The following is a 20,082-nucleotide window of genomic DNA, read 5'->3' on the forward strand; positions in this document are numbered from 1 at the left end:
AGTCCAATGCAGCACAAAATGAAGGCAGCACAGGCTGCTGCGAGACACCAATCTGTTAGGAGGAAAAATCGTATTGTGCTTTACTTTCCAGAGCACAATAAATGAGAATAATCGCATCCAATGTTCTTGAACAAAACGAGACAACCATGAATACAAATTTCTTACAAACTTAAAAATGTATAACAACTTTGTATGCTCTTGCAGTCCCCCCTCTCAGGTGCAAACTATCACACTCTTGTTTAAGAAAAACAAAACAGAGAAGGCAGCGCCTTTCAAGCCAACAAAAGTTTGCTTGGAATATTTTGATTTAAATTAGAATTGCTAAAAAGAAACAAAAATCAGATTAGCTCAGTTTCGCTTTTCTTCTTACCCTACGTCAAAAAACACACGCCCTTCCTTTCCACTTGTCCGAGTACGTATTTAGTTTCAAACTGCCCACACCAACTCAGTCACGTGCAGTGCTCCCGCCTTAATCGATCGCGCGCCTTTTTGTACCAGCTGGAGTCCATGTGCGTTGTGTTTCGCGGTAAATGCAACAACAGCAACATGTATTTATATAGCACATTTTCACACAAATAACGTAGCTCAAAGTGATTCACATGACGAAGAAAGAGAAAAAAGACAACGTGAGAATTAAAATAAGAGAACACTAATTAACATAGAATAAAATTAAGGCCCGATGGCCAGGGAGGACAGAAAAAAACAAAAAGATCTCCAGATGGCTGGAGAAAAAATAAAATCTGCAGGGGTTCCAGACCATGAGACCGCCCAGCCCCCTCTAGGCATTCTACCTAACGTAATTGATCAGTCCTCATTGTATATCAGGGTTCTCATGGAAGGACTTGATGATGACCATCGTGTGGACTTCTGGCCTTTAATCCATCAATGCAGAAACATCATGGTGCTTTAATTAGGTGGAAAACCTTAAAAATAACAGAAGAGAGAGTACGGGTTAGTACGGATTTTGGAGCCACCATGAATAGTAATGAGAATTAATTGAATATACAGAGCATCAGGATTAAACTAAAATGAAGTTATGAGAAAGCCATGTTAAAGTAATATGTTTTAGCAGTTTTTTAAAGTGATCCACTGCATTAGCCTGGTGAATTCCTATTGGCAGGCTATTCCAGATTGTAGGTGTATAACAGCAGAAGGCCACCTCACCACTTCTTTTAAGTTTAGTTCTGGGAATAATAAGCAGACCCTCATTTGAAGATTTAAGGTTACAATTTGGAGTGTAAGGTGTCCGACATTCCAAAATATAAGATGGAGTGAGATTATTTAAGGCTTTGTAAACCATAAGCAGTATTTTAAAGTCAATTTCAAAGTCAAATCAGAGCTACACTGTTCACCCAGTATGTTCTTCTTCTGCGTAGTGTAACGGCCTGTGTAAATAACTACAAGAGAACGCACAACTTTCAGTGCCTCTCTGAGTTTGTTTTTCTTTTCAGTTCTGAACCAATGGAGCACAATTGCATAAGAAGCGCTACTTTGAGTTGCGGAACACACAAGAAGTGCCCAGCTGCAGTCAGGACAGTTTTAGGCCTCTGACAGATCCAAGCACTTCGGACCATAGACATAGAATTACTAGATGCCGTATGACCAGCAGCATTATACATCAATGTCGCTGCCATATTGCGAGTGGCACTGCTGTGGAGTGAAGTAATGGATAAAGATGCCTCACACATCTGCTGCTTGGGATTGTATAAACTGCTGTACGCTCCAAACTAGATCCCAGGGGATTACATTTCATAGGTAAGGCTGAACAATTGTTTTGGTTATATTTGGTTATTAGAAAATCCCATTTTATAATCTTAGCACTCAAGGTCACCTTACAATAAAATTAAACAACATTAGTAAAATTAAAACAAGAGAATAATAAATCAAAAATCAATAATTAGCAAACAAACAAAGATAACTGGCAGTAACAGTGCAAAATTCACAATTGGTGTGTCAGTTTGAAAAGATAAGTTTTGAGGGCAGTTTTAAAATGTGTTATTGAATCGAGCTGACATATATGAGAGGGAAGAGAATTCCCTCTGAGGAGCACTAGGAGAGACACTTGAGCTCCCATAGAACAGAGTTTGATGTGTGGTACGGAAAGTAGAGCTGCAGATGAGGATCCGAGTGAGCGAGAGGAGTGCAAGTCTGTAGGAGATCAGTGAGGTGGTGGAGAGCTTTACATGTTAGCAGTATTTTGTATTGTATTCTGTAGTTAACAGGGAGCCAGTGAAGTTGAGAGAGAATAGATGTAATATGTTCAGTTGATTTAGAACAGGTTATTATCCTGGCAGCAGAATTTTGAAGAAGTTATAAGCAATGGATACGTGTGGGATGCCAGATAGAATAGCATTACAGTAACCTATACGTGAGGTGACTCTGGCATTAACCAATACTTCAGTACTGTGTTGCGTAAGAACAGGATGAAGTCTAGAAATGTTTCGGAGATGGAAGAAGGAAGTCCGAGAAATTTTACTTATATGGGAGGAATTATTTTATAATTATTATTATTATCTATACTAATAAAAGGCAAAGCCCTCACTGACTCACTCACTCACTCGCTCACTGTCTCATCACTAATTCTCCAACTTCCCATGCTTACTTACAAAAGTTGGGCAGGTTTCATTTCAAAATTCTGCGCGTAATGGTCATAACTGGAAGCAATTTTTCTACATATACTGTAATGGAGTTGAGCTCGAAGGCCGTGGGGGCGGAGTTTCGTGTGACATCATCACGCCTCCCACGTAATCACGTGAACTGACTGTCAACGCAGTACGTAGAAAACCAGGAAGATCTCCAAAAAGCGCTGAAGAAAACATGCATTATATAATTCAGAAAGCAGCGAAACAATAAGAAGCGAGCAAGTGACATATACAACCATATTCATGAGTGCGAGTGCGAGTGACGCATACAAGCATACTCATAAGTGCAGCTACTTCGGAAACAAAGCACGGTGTAAACCTAAAGTTTAAATTAAGTTCATAGACAGGCTGCCGCTGGCATTTGTCATGTCCACGGGTAATGTGGGATACAAGTTTAATGAGAGGACGCAGGATATAAACGAGAGTTTTGATCACTTTGTAACTAAGTTAAAATTGCAGGTGAGGGGCTGTGCTTATGCAAATTCCGAGAGACTGTGTTTGTGGGGGATTGACAGTTAAGGCGGGTGGGAGAGTCACGTCATCATCTCCCCTCCCATTCACCTCATTTCGCTCTGAGCTGCGCTCCGCAGCTCACGCAGTGTTACGACTTTGTGACGCTGCCACCAAATACTCAGAGAAAAATCCACAAGTTAATACACACGCTGTGTCTAGAGTTTCTCCACACTGAATCCTCCAGGCACTACTTACAAACGGTTACATTGACAATCGTGTTATTTTTAAAATGTTTCCTTTTCTTAGCACAAGCACAGCTGAGAAGCTTCGATGCATGTGCTCCATAACACGTTAAAAAATAATGCATTTAATCACAAGCAAAGGGTAACTTCTGTCAATGCATGATTTCCTGGTACACCGATTACATTGATCAGCGCTTCCCGATTCATTTTACCCTTGCACCCCCCTGGTTTGAGAAGAAGTATGAAAAAATATGAGGTTAACACAGAAAAACAGATCACCAATTCAGGCTTTATGAATAATCGATTCGCCATCAATAATTGTTTTGGTAAAGCCATACTCAGTGTAATCCTCCTTCCATTTTATAATTTTTCCGCCACTAGCCATGATTAAATGAACGGTAAAAAAGTAAGAGCGAAGCAAGGGTGATTTATTCAGGCAGGCAGGCGACAACTCAATAGCTTGAATTTGGATATAAGTAGGTTCTATTTAGTCGCCAGAAATATCTTTGTTAGGAATGGAAGTTGAATTTAGTCTTTAAATTTCTATGGTAAAGAAAAAGTTATGCAATGATGACTACATTTAACTATATAAAGTCAAAACTTGTATATATAAAGTCATTCGTGAATATATAAAGTCAAAACTTGATTATATAAAGTCACTGTTGGAATAAATAAAGTCAAAACTTTAATATATAAAGTCAGCGCTGGAATATATAAACTCAAAACTTGAATATATAGCCTAAAGTCATTCCCAAATATATAAAGTCAAAACCTGGGTATATATGGAGACAATCCCAACCAACACTGGGCCCAAGGCAGGAACCAATCCTGGGCAGGGCACATGCATCATTTTCAAAACATTAACCGTACAGTGTTTTTTTAATTTATTTTTCTGAATACGTTTTTGTTAACTTAGTTCAGTTCAGAGTCGTTTAAAACAATAGATTTTGACTTTCACTTTATATATTCAGGAGTGAGTCTATATATTCTGATGTTGACTTTATATAATCAGGAATGACTTTATAAATTCCGACGCTGACTTTATATATTCAGGTTTTGACTTTATATAGGCCTATTCCAGCGATGACTTTATATATTCAACTTTTGACTTTATATATTCCAGCGCTGACTATATATATTCTGACGCTGACATTATATATTCAAATTTTGACTTTATATATTCAGAAAAAAGTTTTGACTTTATGTATACCGACGCTGACTTTATATATTCAAGTTTTGACTTTATATATTCTGACGTCGACTTTATATATTCACAAAATCTATTTATTTGCCTGGACAAAACAATTACATTGTCAATCATGTTACGTTATTATTAAAATGTTTCCTTTTTTTTACTTCTCCGCTGCCAAGCGCGGGTATTTTGCTATATATATATATATATATATATATATATATATAGATATTGATAGATAGATAGATAGATAGATAGATAGATAGATAGATATGACAACAACACTCATATCAAAGACAAAACAATTACATTAAGAATCATGTCACGTTATTTTTCCTTTTCTTTTTCATAACTTCTTTAACACACTACTTCTCCGCTGCAAAGCGTGGGTATTCTGCTAGTTATTTAATAATTGCCATTATTAGTGTATAAATGGATATAAATAATTGCATGTAAACGATTCACGAAAATCTTTTGTATGTAAATGATACTGTTTTAAACGTTATTGTTTTTTCATCAGAAAACCCGGTTTCCACGTCTACCTGTATTCGTTTAAATGGCATTTTTGCCACTCGCAATAGGGCGGACGCGCTGACATATCGTGTTGACTGGGCAACACAGTGAATGCGGGCGCCGATTCAATAACACATTTTAAAACTGCCCTCAAAACTTATCTTTTCAAACTGCCATACCAATTGTGAATTTTGCACTGTTACTGCCAGTTACAGTATCTTTGTTTGTTTGCTAATTATTGCTTTTTGATTTATCATTCTCTTGTTTTAATTTTACTAATGTTGTTTAATTTTATTGTAAAATGATCTTGAGTGCTAAGATTATGAAACAGAATTTTCTAATGGCCAAATATAACCAAAACAATTGTTCAGCCTTACTTATGAAATGTAATCCCCCGGGATCTGGTTTGGAGCGTACAGCGGTTTGTACAATCCCAAGCAGCACATGCGTGAGGCATCTTTATTCATTACTTCACCCCACAGCAGTGCCACTCGCAACATGGCGGCGACGTTGACATTCAATGCTGTTGGTCATGTGGCGTCTAGTAATTCTATGTTTATACCGTGTCCCATGGACCGTAAGCTTAATATTTGGAGCTGTTGTCACAGAAACATTGCGCTGCTTGGAGATTGTCTTATATCTTTTGCCTTTAACTTGTCTTTGATTTTCTTTTTGTCCTCAGACAATTCTCTTTTCTTTCTCTGGTCCAGGTTCACTGTGGGACACAAGCCAAACAGCAGAGTGAGTACTTTTTTCCATTTAAATAGGCTGTATGAATAATTGCACCAATGGAGAGACGTATGATAATAATTAAAGAAAACATCTAGTTTAAAGGGCGGCACGGTGGCGCAGTGGTAGCGCTGCTGCCTCGCAGTTAGGAGACCTAGGTTCGCTTCCTGGGTCCTCCCTGCGTGGAGCTTGCATGTTCTCCCCATGTCTGCATGGGTTTCCTCCCACAGTCCAAAGACATGTTGGTTGGGTGGATTGGTGATTCTAAATTGGCCCTAGTGTGGGTGTGTTTGTGTGTGTCCTGCGGTGGGTTGGCACCCTGCCTGGGATTGGATTCCTGCCTTGTGCCCTGGGATTGGCTCCAGCAGACCCCTGTGTTTGGATTCAACGGGTTGGAAAATGGATGAATGGATCTAGTTTGAAAAATCAGTCTAATCCAGTTATTAATGATATTCTCTAGGGGTACCAACAAATGTGTCCAGATCGTTTTAGAATATCTTTGTGGAATAGACAATAGTTTATTTCTTTTCACACTTGTTCTGTCTTACTCAGTGACATATCAAAGGCATTTAGGTATACATGGGACACTTGCCTTTTCTTTAATCTTAATCACTTTTCAGAAAGGAATAAAGCACTTTTTCAATGAGCTGTAAGGGTACCAACACATTTGTCCAAATCTGATGTGTGTGTGTGTGTGTGTGTGTGTGTGTCCTGTGATAAACAGGTGCCGTGTCCAGGTGTTATTCCTGCTTTTTGCCGGTGCTTGCAGGATAGGCTCCTATTTCCCCATGAACCCTGCTGTAGATACGCAGGTTTGGAAGATGAGTGCATGATGGCAATGTTGAACTGACCCCATTGTGTGTGTGTGTTTATTTATTTTCACCTTGTGATAGACTAGCACCCTTCCAGGTGTTATTCATGGGTTGGGTGTAGTGATTGGCTCAAGCTGCCCAGCGATAAGCAGGTTAGAGAGTGGATGGATAGGTGGATGGATGATGTTGCCTATCTGTTGCAGGTGCTTTGGACTGGAATAGACAGCTGCAGAATTCACTAATCTGATTTTCTTTCCAGTGAAGTAGCAGTCAAAGGTGTGGACAAAGTGCAATGCTCTGCGTTTAAGGTGCAACTGAACTTTATTAAAACATGCAAACTCTACTGAGTTTTTTTTAATATTTAGTTTTTTTCTGAAGGGCAGAATACATTTTGTCAGTTTGATCATGGATCTTGTTTTGCTTACATTATAAGAAGACTGTTTTAAAGAAATTAGAAGTGGCATAATTTTAAGTTAACAAGTGTGTTCTATTTTTATTTATCAACAACTGTGAAATGAACCAACACCTAAAGACAAAATAATCACAAAATGTAACAGATAATTTAAAGATTATGATGTACAATCAAGTGTTCATGGTGGCAAATATCAGAGAAAAACGTTGCAAAATCCCAGGAGGACTAATTAACACCATTTAATACTGTATGTCTTGCGAAAAGTGTAAATGATCAAATAATGCAGCTAACAAAAATGCATGAATGTCTGTAGTGATACAATAGGTTATTTTTTGTCATAGCAGCAAATCCATTAGCCTTAAATTATTATTTATTTGCCAGTACTGATATTGAAAGAGAAACTTTACTGCACATGTATTCAGTTTTTCTTCAAGAAATCACATCAATTATTCTCAAGAAAACTGTAATGTTATTGGAGAGTACTCAGTACTGTTATGTGTTTTAATAATCTGCAAGGTAAAATGAAGGACATGCTCATTTCTTTAAATATATGATAACAAATAAAAAACTAATAAAATAAGAATAAACATATTCTGTTTTATTCAGTAATGCAGACTATGGTTTTCAGGAAATGGTTGTGGTCTGCTTCAGAAGCAACGTGGGAAAGTTTCCAGTTCTGTCACATTTGATATGGTAGACATGTTAAAATGGTGGAGAATGTAAAAGACAATTCATTAGTATTTTTAGATCGCCAGCACATATGTTTGCAGCCTTTCATTTCAGTCCATTTATTTTAAGACTTCCTAGTACATCTTCATGTGCAGAGCTATTGAGCAGTAGGACTCCAAAGCAGATGGCCTGTGAGAAATAAATATCTGTAAATCATCTCTGTACTTAATGAAGCACAAATCCAGTATGCAGCCATTTCACTCCTGTCCTATGCTTCCTTTTTCCATCCAGGGCCTTTGCCAGTCCCCCTCTGGTGCAGTCTGCGTGTGTGTATGGGGGGCTGTTTGTTGAAATGCCTATCAGTCTCTTCAAGTATGTAAGTTAAAAGCTTTCTTTCTTTCTTGCAAAGTTGTACCGTGTATCTGTAAGTGCCTTGAGATTATGTTCATTGTGGTAAAATACTATGTAAAAGACAATTTATTTGCTTTTTCTTTTCTGTTACATAGTATGATCATTTAAACAAACTAGAATAGTCCTGAGATTAGAGCCAAAAGATCCCATATGCATAAATCTCAGATATTCATACATAGCTCTTATTATTGAGGTTAAATTTAATTATGATTTTACAATTGATAATTTAATAATAAAGCCGGCCTTCCTCGACATAAAAATGTTGCTGCCTGAAATAAGTTTTTAAAAAGTTTATTGCTTATCATTTTTGACAAAATCTTGTTGTCATTCTGACATATTTCAGTTTCAGCATAGCATTTTCTGGCCAATACTGCAGAACTTTAAGCTCATTTGCTGTTTAATGAGAGCACTTTTTTAACTCAGAAGAAATGAGTGGGTGGTGTGCTGACCCCGGTCTTCCTGTTAGCCTCATGGAGGACGCCAGTTCTCATCGGTCAGTTCTCACGAAGCTTCATCATATCCAGCTGTGCTTCAGTGTGCAGAGTCAAGCTAACGGACTACAGTTGTGACTGGATTGCAGCCAAACTCTGTGTTGGATATCACTGTGTGTGCACATGCAGCATGGCCACTGTCAGGGTTGAGCAGAGACTGCAGTCTTTAAGGAGATGTGCCTCATCACATAGCACACACATATTGTATTTTAACAAACCAGAGAATGCAGGAGATCTTATCCATGCCCCATGTCTCTCCATGTTCCTCCTGGCTACTTTTCTGGCCAGCTTCTCCAGGTGGCTATGCCTCTTCAGGTTGTCTGTCATCATCTAAATACATGTCCCTCCCTGGTCCGAATTTGGGCAGATACAGTATTTTAAAACTGCACTGGGATGAGCTTTAAAACAAAAAAGACATTCTGCACAACGCAAAGTAGCTGATTGTAGAAATACTTGGTACCATTTTATTTTTGATACTATTTTTTAGAACATTTCCGTATAAATAACAACAAATGAGATTATTTGTGACTACATATGATCACTGTTAATGGTTTAAAAATGATTACAGTTTCAGAAATAATTTGTCCATTTATTATTGAACCTAAATAATCCAATTCAAGACATCTGTGTCAGGAGCCTATCTTTCCATCATCAGGCATGAATAGAAAGAAATCCCAGACAAGCTATCTGTTGAGGACACACACCCACATTCACACATGCTGGGTCAGTTTATAGTTGTCATTTACCCAAACCTAAATACGTTTAAGAAGTGAAAGTAAAACTTAAATTAACGTAAAACACAGACACACAAGAATAAAGCAAAAATGTGCAAACTTCACACAAAGTGCTGCTTGGGATTGAAGTCCAGGAGCTGTTAGGCTGTAACTTTTATAAAATGTAGGGAACAAAATATTTTAAAACAGAATGGGCAGGTGAAGTAGGGATTCATGAGATAGGCACAAGACCTTCTTGGGTCGATGAGGATTTAATTATCACCATGCAAATGGTAAAGTCCAACAAAATGATGCCATTACACATTCAGGTTAAATAAATTAAATGAAGTATTACTGTGTGCTAAACAGTGAAACAAGAGTTACTCTTAATTGTAAGTGACTTTGACCTTGTGCTGTGTGGTATACTGGTACTAAAAGAGTACCAAAACACACAGCTTTTAAAATTATTCAGTACCATGCTTTTTTAAATTTTAGTACTAAAAGTAATGTCCGGCATCTCAAGCTCAGTCATTTATAAGCACAATTGGAACGCCAAGGGGACCATCATCCACCCTCAACCCCATTCCTCAATCTAACATACTTATTGTCACACACACACGATTAGGGGGCAGCCAACGGGCCCGATTCAGCATTAAAGAACAAAAGGTGGGGGTTTAGAACAGAGTACTAATGTCTTTCTCCCTTCCTCAACAGAAAAAAAATGAAGTTTAAAGAACGCACTCCACAGGGTAACGTCCGTTCCAGCTCCATTAGATGACTTCACTCCTGGTCCCTTACAAATTATTTAATTTCCGGCTCCTGGTTATAACGTCATCTCCGTCCTTCACCATCAGTGTCATTTCCATCATTACTTAATTCTGTTTCCTGTTCTAATTTTCACTTCCTGCCATGTATGCATAAAAATCCTGTGAAGCTTTGTTTTGGTAGTCAAATGTCCAGTTTATTCAATTTTGACCACAGTTTCAGGATTTCACGATTACTAGGATCCAAAGATATTATATGGGGAATTCCCCAACCCTTAATCTGTGCTATTTGTCTTTTATTTCGTTAAAGAATATAACATCTAACCCAAAACACCAAGGGGACCTTTTCCTCTCTTGCTCTTTACACAAATACATTTATATAAACACACTGAAGACTGCAATGGGGAACAAGTCCTTATAATGATCTGCGGAATGCACTGTAGCAGGAAGACACACCATTGTGCCATGGATCTGGGAGGCGAGTGTATTTGTTGGTTGGCAGGACGAAACAACTGTGAGATGTGGGGGTGGGGGCATCCATTATTTGTTTCTGCATCACTTTGGTACCAGTACTGAGGTCTGAAGCTGGAACTAATACCAAAGGCACAATTTTAGTACTAGTACAACACTAGTGTGAACAGTATGGACAATTCAAGCATCATGAGGGAGAAATAAATTTACTGCGCCTCAGTTTTCATTATAAACAAATCTGCAACAAGAAGGACATTCATTGTCCTCTTTTTGATGATATTTTAAAGATAATTGAAAACAGAATTTTTAGCTTCTTTATCTAATGGGATGTATTAATAACAATGTTATTTAAAACAATGGCCTCACGTAGACCAATACATTTGTAAATAAATCACTGTTGCAGTTTAAAGCGGTTTAATCCTCAGAACAATTGCAACGGCAATAGGCCATTCAGCCCAAAATGGTGTTCCAGTCTCTTCAGGATTTCATTTCCGAAACCAGACCTTATCAATTTCATGTAACAATATTACTAAGACACAAAAAAAATAAATCTACTGCAAAGTTATATTATTAATATCTAACACGCAATATATAACAAATTATATGACACCCCAAATGCCAAGAGTCATCTGCAACAGAGAAGAGATGACTCCAGAATGCTGACCATAATGCCTTTTTCCAGATATCTTCCATTCAATTTCAATATTCTTTTGTCAATTTTAACTTTTCCTTTTTATTTACCAGCTTCAGATATGGTTTTTTTTGTAACTCTGCCTCTTAGTTGAGACTCCTACAGTTGTCTTTTCTTTGAAACAGATGACACTAATATTTGGCATTTATTTAATGAAAAATCGAACTAAGGACCAGTAAGGGATTTGCTTTTCAAACTACAGACTCGGATGTTCTTATCCTCTAATGCAGCTGTGGATCTGAGCCGTGCCCTTTTTTTCTTTCCAGGTTAGATTCAGTTTGTTCTCTTCTCTCAAGGCAGTAATAGCTGCATGCAATAACCTTAGTTTTCTAAATAAATAATACACTAATATTTTGGTGATTTTCGAAACCAGAACTGAACTTTAGGAATGCCAGTGCCTTGGAACCCAGTTAAACAAAATAACAGGTTTCAGTGGTGCTAATAAATTACAAAAGTTTCTCTAATAACCAATTAGTGTTTAAAATAACACTATGATGGTGCTGCTGGAAGATGACATTCCTGTTTTCTCTGTTCAATTGTGTCTGAAGTCTGGGGCTCTGGGGCACCCCTTTTGGTCAAATATATATATATATATATATATATATAGTGACAGATAATGGGCGCTATCGCTCCCTTGAACCCCGTCCAAGATTCCAGAAACCGGATAAAAGTCCAAATGTTGACTTTATTAATTCTCCACAGTGCAGAAAGCACCCTATCCTCCACTATACTCATACAAATCAATAATCACCAATACAAATACAATCCTCCTCTCCCAGACGCGTTGCCACCCTTCCACCCAGCTCAGCTCGCCGTCGGGGAGCTCCCACAGTCCTTTTATATACCCTGACCCAGAAGTGTTCCCAATCCCCAGTCCATGTGATTCTCTATCACTTTCGGGTTAGGTACAAGTCCTTCTTCTTACCCCGGAAGCATGTCGCTCTTCCTATGACGTACTTCTGGGTTATAGGGCACAAATGATTTTTCGGTCCTCCCTGCAGCTCCCTCTTGCGGCCCCTGTGGTATCCAGCAGGGTCGTTTATAAAAACTACATAGTCCATGACTCCCTGCTGGTCTCCGGGGCACCTCCATACTGCAGGGAGGGCTCCATCATGTGGCCTGGGGGTATTGGCTGGGATGACAAGCCGGCCAAAGACCACTATATATGTATATATATATATATATATATATATATGATTAGGCACACCTGATGAAGCCTATACAACCAAAACACTGTGTCTTTTAACTATTTTTTTTTCAGCATGGAAATAACCTTTAACCGTATTGTCCATTATATATATTGTGCTGGATGGCCGGGGCTGTTGCACAGCCGGGGTGCTTCTGCAATGGAAAGAGCCTGATAGAGAGCGTGCTCAGGACATTTTCTCCCCCAAAACGCTAGAGGGCAGACCCCCAAGGTTGCTGCGGCACTACGGACACCCAAAGGGCTTCATGGGAGTTGAAGTTTGCTACAGCCCTGATGAGTCCCATGTGTGTCTTCAAGGGGTGCTGTAGAGACTGGGGGCCCTTTATTGCAGGACAAGTATTGAAAATTTCACTTTTCCTGAATGAGTGGCTTTAATGTTTTTCAAACACCACACATGTCATGGCTGCTAAGCATGAAATTCTCACTGACTAACCATCCACCTTCACACATGCAGGCCATCCGACTTACTTAACAATAAATTGCCCACTTAAGGGCATGTGTAAATAATACCAATTAAGAATCCCTCAAAGGCCAACCCAATGATTTCTCATATCATCACCTAATATAATTTGCAGAAATCTCCCAATGTCAGTTGTGTGAGCAAAACTACAACATTTAGGCTAAAGTTTGTAAAACACTGACCTCACACTAAACAGTATAATATTTATGTGACTGAATTGATGTTACGTGACTTGAGTGGCTACATAAAAAAGCTAAAATAGCTCAATCATTTTGTGGAAATTACATTTCTAAACTGAGCTGTTTGAAAAGTGTAAAAACTGACAGGATTCTCTTTACAGAAGATATTTTTCATCCAAGCCAAGGTGAAAATTGTTCTGCCCAATTACCGCCTGATGCAATTTGTGCAGATTTTGTTTTCCAACAGTGAAGGGTCTGACACACATTTGTGATAGTAAAACTGCAGTGAGGTTGTATTGAGTGTTGGTCAGTTAACTTTGTGCAGCATTCAAAAAGGGCAAAAGTGCAGGAGTCTGCGTCTTTGTATTCTGGCTGTTTCCTCTGCTGTTCTTCAGATTTCCATACAGGTGTTATTTAGGTCCTGAATTTGATTTTACAAGTTGAGTACATTTTGAAAAGTAATAAACAGAAATCAGCACTCAAAACATGTATATCAGAATGAATGGTACCCTTTAATTGGCCTGGTGTTGAAATGGCTTGTGCTTTTACTGCTAGGATTGCTTGAATCACCAAGCAGTCCTTGTAAGGATGTTGCCGTACCTGCTGGGCGAGATAGTCCGGCATGGCGTTAACTAAGCCCTCATATGCCACTTGTTCGACCACCCGGAGGGCTTGGGTGCCTTCTGGTTTTAACCAGCAGCCCATCTTGCCCCAGAACTCAAAAGCCTGGGCCCAGACAGGACGATCTGGGTCGAACTGCCAGTGCCTCCACTCACTCGCCTGCTGGTCTGACGTGATGCCGTAGCAACTGAGGATCTCCGCTTTCAAGAGGTCATAACTCACAGCTTCCTCCTCAGGGAGGTCATGATAGGCCCGCTGCGCTATGCCTTTCAAATACGGCGCCAATATAGATGCCCACTCCATCCGCAGCCATTGGTTCCGAGAGGCTGTCTGCTCTAAGATTTCCAAATATGACTCGATGTCATTCACTTCAGAGAGCAGAACTATAGGAGGAGGCAGAGGCCGTGCGGGTTTCGCTCTTACCGCTTCCGTTATAGCCAGTTGTGCTTTAGTCTCCTCCAATTCACGCTTCGTCGCCGCCTGTTCAACCTGAGGAGTCTGGAGCTGTGTTGCCAAACTGTTCAGTACGGCGTTCAGGTCCTGTCCTTCTGACATTTTGGACGTTTAATCCTGCCGACTACGCCACTGTAAAATAAACAAAACACACAGCATAAAGGTTTTTGGTTGTCCGGCCCCGTATACTGTACAGTTTGTAAAATACGTCAGTGATTCATTCAAAGAATGCAACAGACAACAACATGATGAATGGGGGGAACATTTATGGAGAGGGACCAGAAATGGATAGATGGAATGCTGGGAAGAAAACGAGGTGGTAGATGGGAGCCGTGATGTCATCTGAAAGAGACAGAAAGAGGGGAAAAGAACGTGGAAGTACGTGTTAAGATGTCTGGGTCGATTCATGGCGGCGTGGCTTCTTTCTTTCTGTGGGAAAAAAGAGAAAGAGGTTAGTACCCCGCTTTTCCTGTTTGGCCGGAGTTTTCGTGCTGCATTTCAGGTCTTTACGCGGCTCCCTATGCGCACGTGCGTTACACTACATATTTTTAGTCTGTTAAGAATGAAAGCTTATCCTATTTTCAGGACACGGATTGGCTCTCTGATAAAGAAAGTGGGATCAAGAAGCACTAATCTACATCAACTATTATCAGGAAAGGTAGCTTGAGTGGGAGATTACAATCAATACTACTTTTAATGAATTGAACTTTATAGCACTCTTATAGTGCAAAAGCATAGAGCAAATATGATCATCACAGTTAAATCAATTCATCAAAAGACAGACCAGGTGAAGCACTGACATTTACACTGTGGCTCTTTAACCTCTATATTCTGTTTAACCTTTTAACTTGTTCAGCTCACAGAAATTGTAAGAGGATTTGCAACCAAAATTTAGACCAGAATTTTTAGCAGATGAGGAAGAATGAAATCATCCAGCATGTATACTAAGATGAGAGTTTTCATTGCCATCACTTAAACGTTAAAGAGTGTAATTTACCAAACAGACTCTGTAATTTGCAAACATAAAATTGAAAGCTTTAAATTACTGTACCCAATATAGTCGAGGTGCATTTTAAACCCCCTCTGTGTTTTATTTACACATTCATGACATCTTCTGCATGCTTAGAGACAGTTTTAGAAATGTTTTTTTAATATACAGTATATATATAGATTGTTACCAGGTTAGTGATGTATATGGAGCAGAATCCTGAAGTAGCAAAATTAAAACCAGATAACTCAGAAACAGCAAAAACTAATGGCAGTGAGCATGCTTGCACTTTGCAGGTGCCGGCACATTAGTCTGACATTTTATAACCCAGGATGCTATTATGCACTATAAATAAGAATACAGCTGTCCAGTATGGTGGCATAGGACAGTGTTTCCCAACCTCGGTCCTGGGGGCACACTGTGGCTGCAGGTTTTTGTTTCAATCAGCTTTTGTTTTTAATTGGACTCCTGGGCTAATTAAGTGATGTTTTATTTCCCAAGTTCTGTGTTTTGGGAACAATATAGAAATTAGAAAACTAAGTTTGGTAAAAAAAAAATCTCTATATATATATATATATATATATATATATATATTAAAATGTACCAAGCAGTTATATGGGAATAAAGTATTTTTTTTCTTTTTAACAATATTTTCATCTTGATTTTCATTCTACTTTTCAAGGTGTTCTAATTGTTTAATTAATCGATTATTTACTACTTAGTGGGTCTGATGCTAAAGTAGTTGCAGCCTTTGATTTTTCAGTGTTGTTTGCCAGCGTGTCTGCTCTGCTCATTTTGAATTGTCATTAATAAGATACAACGAAGGGGAAAAACTGCACATAGAAAGGGCAAAATATAATGAAATCAACAAAAGAGAGTTAAGCATTTAAATCTAGAGCAAAAGCAGAAATATTTCTAAATGTCTTATAAATGTAAAAATCAGGCCGCTCTGCTTTTCTGAATGTAGATAAAAGAAAAATAATACCAGCTAATTAAATGAGATCAGTGTTATCATGTGTTGTCACTGATTAGGAATCTGGTTGGAACAAACACCTCCTGCCACAGTGTGCCCTCAGGACCGAGGTTGGGAAACACTGGCATAGGAGGTAGCATGAATTCCTTGTACCCCATTTTAAAATTTCTCCCAAATGTGGTAAGGTTTCCTCTGATTTGCTTTGCCTAATCATCATGCCTTGTGATATACTACTGAGGTAGGTTTCTACTCTCTTTAGATGAAGAGTGGCTTCAGAAAATGGAAACAGTATCAGTCTTATGCTTGGGTATTTTTGATTATGTCATGAATTGAGTTGCAAGGCATGAAAGGATGACAATGGACAGACACAGTTCCCAGCAAACCCTCTAAACACAAAGTTATAGATGACATGAATTCTAGAGTGGCAATATCTGATCCTCCAAAGAAAGGAATATCTTTAGATTATGGAAGGTTGCCATGACAGGAGCATATGTCCTACCCAATGGAGGACAGTACAATATGTAACTCAGACACTTAATCAATAGTCATACTAATTTATATTGTCACTTCAAATGTTAGGATTGACAGGAGAACCATTATAACCCCCTAGCCCACTGGTCAGCAGCCCAATGTTTCTGACTGAAAGCAGGTGGAGTGTCTTATCAGTCTTGAAAATCCTAGCCTTTGAAGTCTAGAAATAATTGTGGTTTTATTGGGAGGTGACTCAGATGGGATTATAAAACCACATCATTTCAGGGAGTTTCTTGAGTCTGGATTTGGGACATAAGCTGGGACATGCTCTCACCTGGCTTAGTCTAAAAACAAAATGAAAGTGGAAGTAAATTGAGTGTTTTAATTGCTGTACTTTAAGGCGGACAAATGGGTTACATACTTCACCTGACAAACTAAACCCTCTCTGTTTATTTTGTAATTTTGTTTTTTCTCTGTAGTAATCTCCTCCTTGATTTCATTTTGTGAAAAAAAAATGCTAAACCTTTGTGAGTGGTATTTAACATATGATCATCCACAGGGTGGTTGTTTGCAGAATATACAGTGGAACCTCGGTTTGCGAGCATAATTCGTTCCGGAAACGTCCTCGCAATCCAAAGCACTCGTATATCAAAGCGAATTCCCCCATAAGAAATAAAGGAAACTCAGATGATTCATTCCACAACCCAAAACTATTCATATAAAAATGATTAATACAAAATATAAAGTAAAATACATAATACAAATTAACCTACACTTTACCTTTAAAAAGAATCATAGCTGGTGTGAGTGAGTTTCTAAACTCTTATGGGATTCCATCCAATGGGACGACACGCGGAAGAGTGTCCCAAAGCAATCGCAATCTCCCAGCGTTGTAGCAGTTCGCTGTATAAGTGCATCCAAAAAGATCGCAGACATGCTATAAGCGCCTGCCGTCGATGGGTGATACAAGGAACATTATAAAGATCCCGCTACAATAAATAACAGCGCTTTTGCTGTTTCAAGCTGAATAAAGCAGGTATTGTTAAAGTACTGAGACTCAGCTTTGTGTTTTTCTGGCACAAGATGGGGACTCACACTTCGCAGCACACACATGCGCGCGCGCACACACACACATGCAGTCACAATGCTGTAGTAAACAGTATACGCTCATACGGCTGTTGACTATATGAGTGAGGCACGCAGACTCAGACGGAGAATAGGAGACGATTGCCCTCAAGAGAAGAGAGAGAGAAAGAGAGCGAGATAAGGAGAGAGAGAGATACGGGCCAGCGAGAGAGATAAGGAGAGAGAGAGACAAAATTTATTAAAAATTTTTGCTTGTCTTGCAAAACACTCGTAAACCAAGTTACTCGTAAACTGAGGTTCCACTGTTCTCTGATTACTTGAAATACCGACAGATATGAATTGTGCAAGGTATTACTCGTACATACATTACATTACCAAACCCATTTAAGTCCAATCAGAATTGTAATTAGTCAGAGCCAATCCTGAAAAAATGGGTATAAAGTATAAAACAGAACAGAGTGTCATTCCATCGATTGGCCCACACATATATCCATTCTCACACTCATACAAGGTCATTTTAGAGTCACCAATCAACCTAATCTGCACATCTCTAGGAATATGGAGCCTCACAGATTCAGGAAGAATGTATAAACTCCGCACAGACAAGGATAAGGGCATAGGATTTGAACCCTAAGTGGTAGATCTGCAAGAACACAGCACTACCCACTGTGCCACTCCATATGACTAACAGCATGAGTGCCCATTTATTAGAAGCACTGCCTAATTTTGATTCTACCCACAGTTTCTGTCTTCATCAAATCACAATGTTGAAAATGTAGGACAGAGATATCAGCTCATGTTACCGTACTTATTGCAAATTAGCTGTAGGTGGGTCTATACTTTCAGTACCTTACTTCATCACATCCCACAGATGCTAAAGTGGATCTGGGGAAGGGGGAAACTGCTTTATTTATTAGAGTTCACTGTCATGTTCCTGTAACTAACCCAGGACTTTCCTAGCCCTTTCTCATGGAGCTTCATTACTGCCCTGCTGAAAAAGTGTACTTGAGAGGGGCACACTGCTGCCATGAAGGGGAACAAATGATGGGCTATGATTTTGAATATTCTTTAGTACATCTTCAGATGTTATCTGTTTGTGTCAAGGGAACCAATATTTTCAGAAAAAAACACCCCATACCTCAGTGTCCATATTTCATTGTTGATACATAACAGGGTAGATTCATATACCTGAGAAATTTTCCAAGGTTCTGGTACTCCCTTTAGAGTGAATCAGCAGGAAACAAGAGTAACACTAATAACCTACATTCAAAGCCCTTAAATCATTAGCCTTGCCCAGGGTCGGCTGTCCCATATAGGAAAACTAGTTGGTTTTTGGGGGGAGGCATTTTGTTAATTATAACAGAGGTAGCCAGAGGCATCGGGAGGGGGTGATTTCAGGTGATCTTTGGCACTCTGACATGCATGTACAATTTGCATGAAACTTGATAGGTGACAACCCGTGCGCCCTTATATCTGCATTAATTTGTACAGTGTAAAAGGCGCTATATAGCGCCCGACCCGGCACAGACCACGCAGAGGCAACGTGTACAAAACACTCAGGCTTTATTATTTTTCTTCAGCTGTGTGACACGTCTTCCCCGTGCCACACAGCCCAAACACAGTCCCAAAAGCACAAAGCCACAAAACTCACTTCTCCACCTTCTCTTCCACCACTCCTCCGCAAGCTTAGTCCTCCTCCTCCCAACCCTGGCTCTCCGAGTGGTGGTGGCTGGGGCCTTTTATAGCCCACCCGGAAGCATTCCAGGTGATTAACCACCTGGTCCTAATTGAACTTCCGGGTGGGGCTGAAAGCTCGTCCAGCCGGGCTGTGGGAAGCAGGCATCTCCCCCTAGCGGCCATGCCGGGCCCCAACCAAGCTGTGGAGGACTCCATCTCCCATGGAGCCCTGCGGGCGGTTGGGGAATCACCGTCGGCCAGGGAGGCTGCCACCAAGCGTCCCGGGGGAGGTATTGGACTGCCCATGGCGACTCCCCCGGAACAGAAGCAGCAGGGGCGTCCCTGCCGGGCATGGGACCCGGCTGTCCGTCACAACAGCATTTGCCAACAATTTGTTTGAGATTCACATTGTAACTGTTGTCTACTGCACCAAAAAAGCTAAAGCTAGTACTGGCCTTGCCTATCGTACTACAGTAATCCCTCCTCGATCGCGGGGGTAGCGTTCCATAACCCCCCGCGATAGATGAAAATCCACAAAGTAGAAACCATATGTTTGTATGGCTATTTTTATATATTTTAAGCCCTTATAAACTCTCCCACACTGTTAACATTATTAGAGCCCTCTAGACATGAAATAACACCCTTTAGTCAAAAGTTTAAACTGTGCTCCATGACAAGACAGAGATGACAGTTCTTTCTCACAATTAAAAGAATGCAAATATATCTTCTTTTCAGGAGCAGAGAATTTCAGAGAGAGAAAGA

Source organism: Polypterus senegalus, chromosome 1, assembly GCF_016835505.1.
Source record: "Polypterus senegalus isolate Bchr_013 chromosome 1, ASM1683550v1, whole genome shotgun sequence".
Classification (NCBI taxonomy): domain Eukaryota; kingdom Metazoa; phylum Chordata; class Cladistia; order Polypteriformes; family Polypteridae; genus Polypterus; species Polypterus senegalus.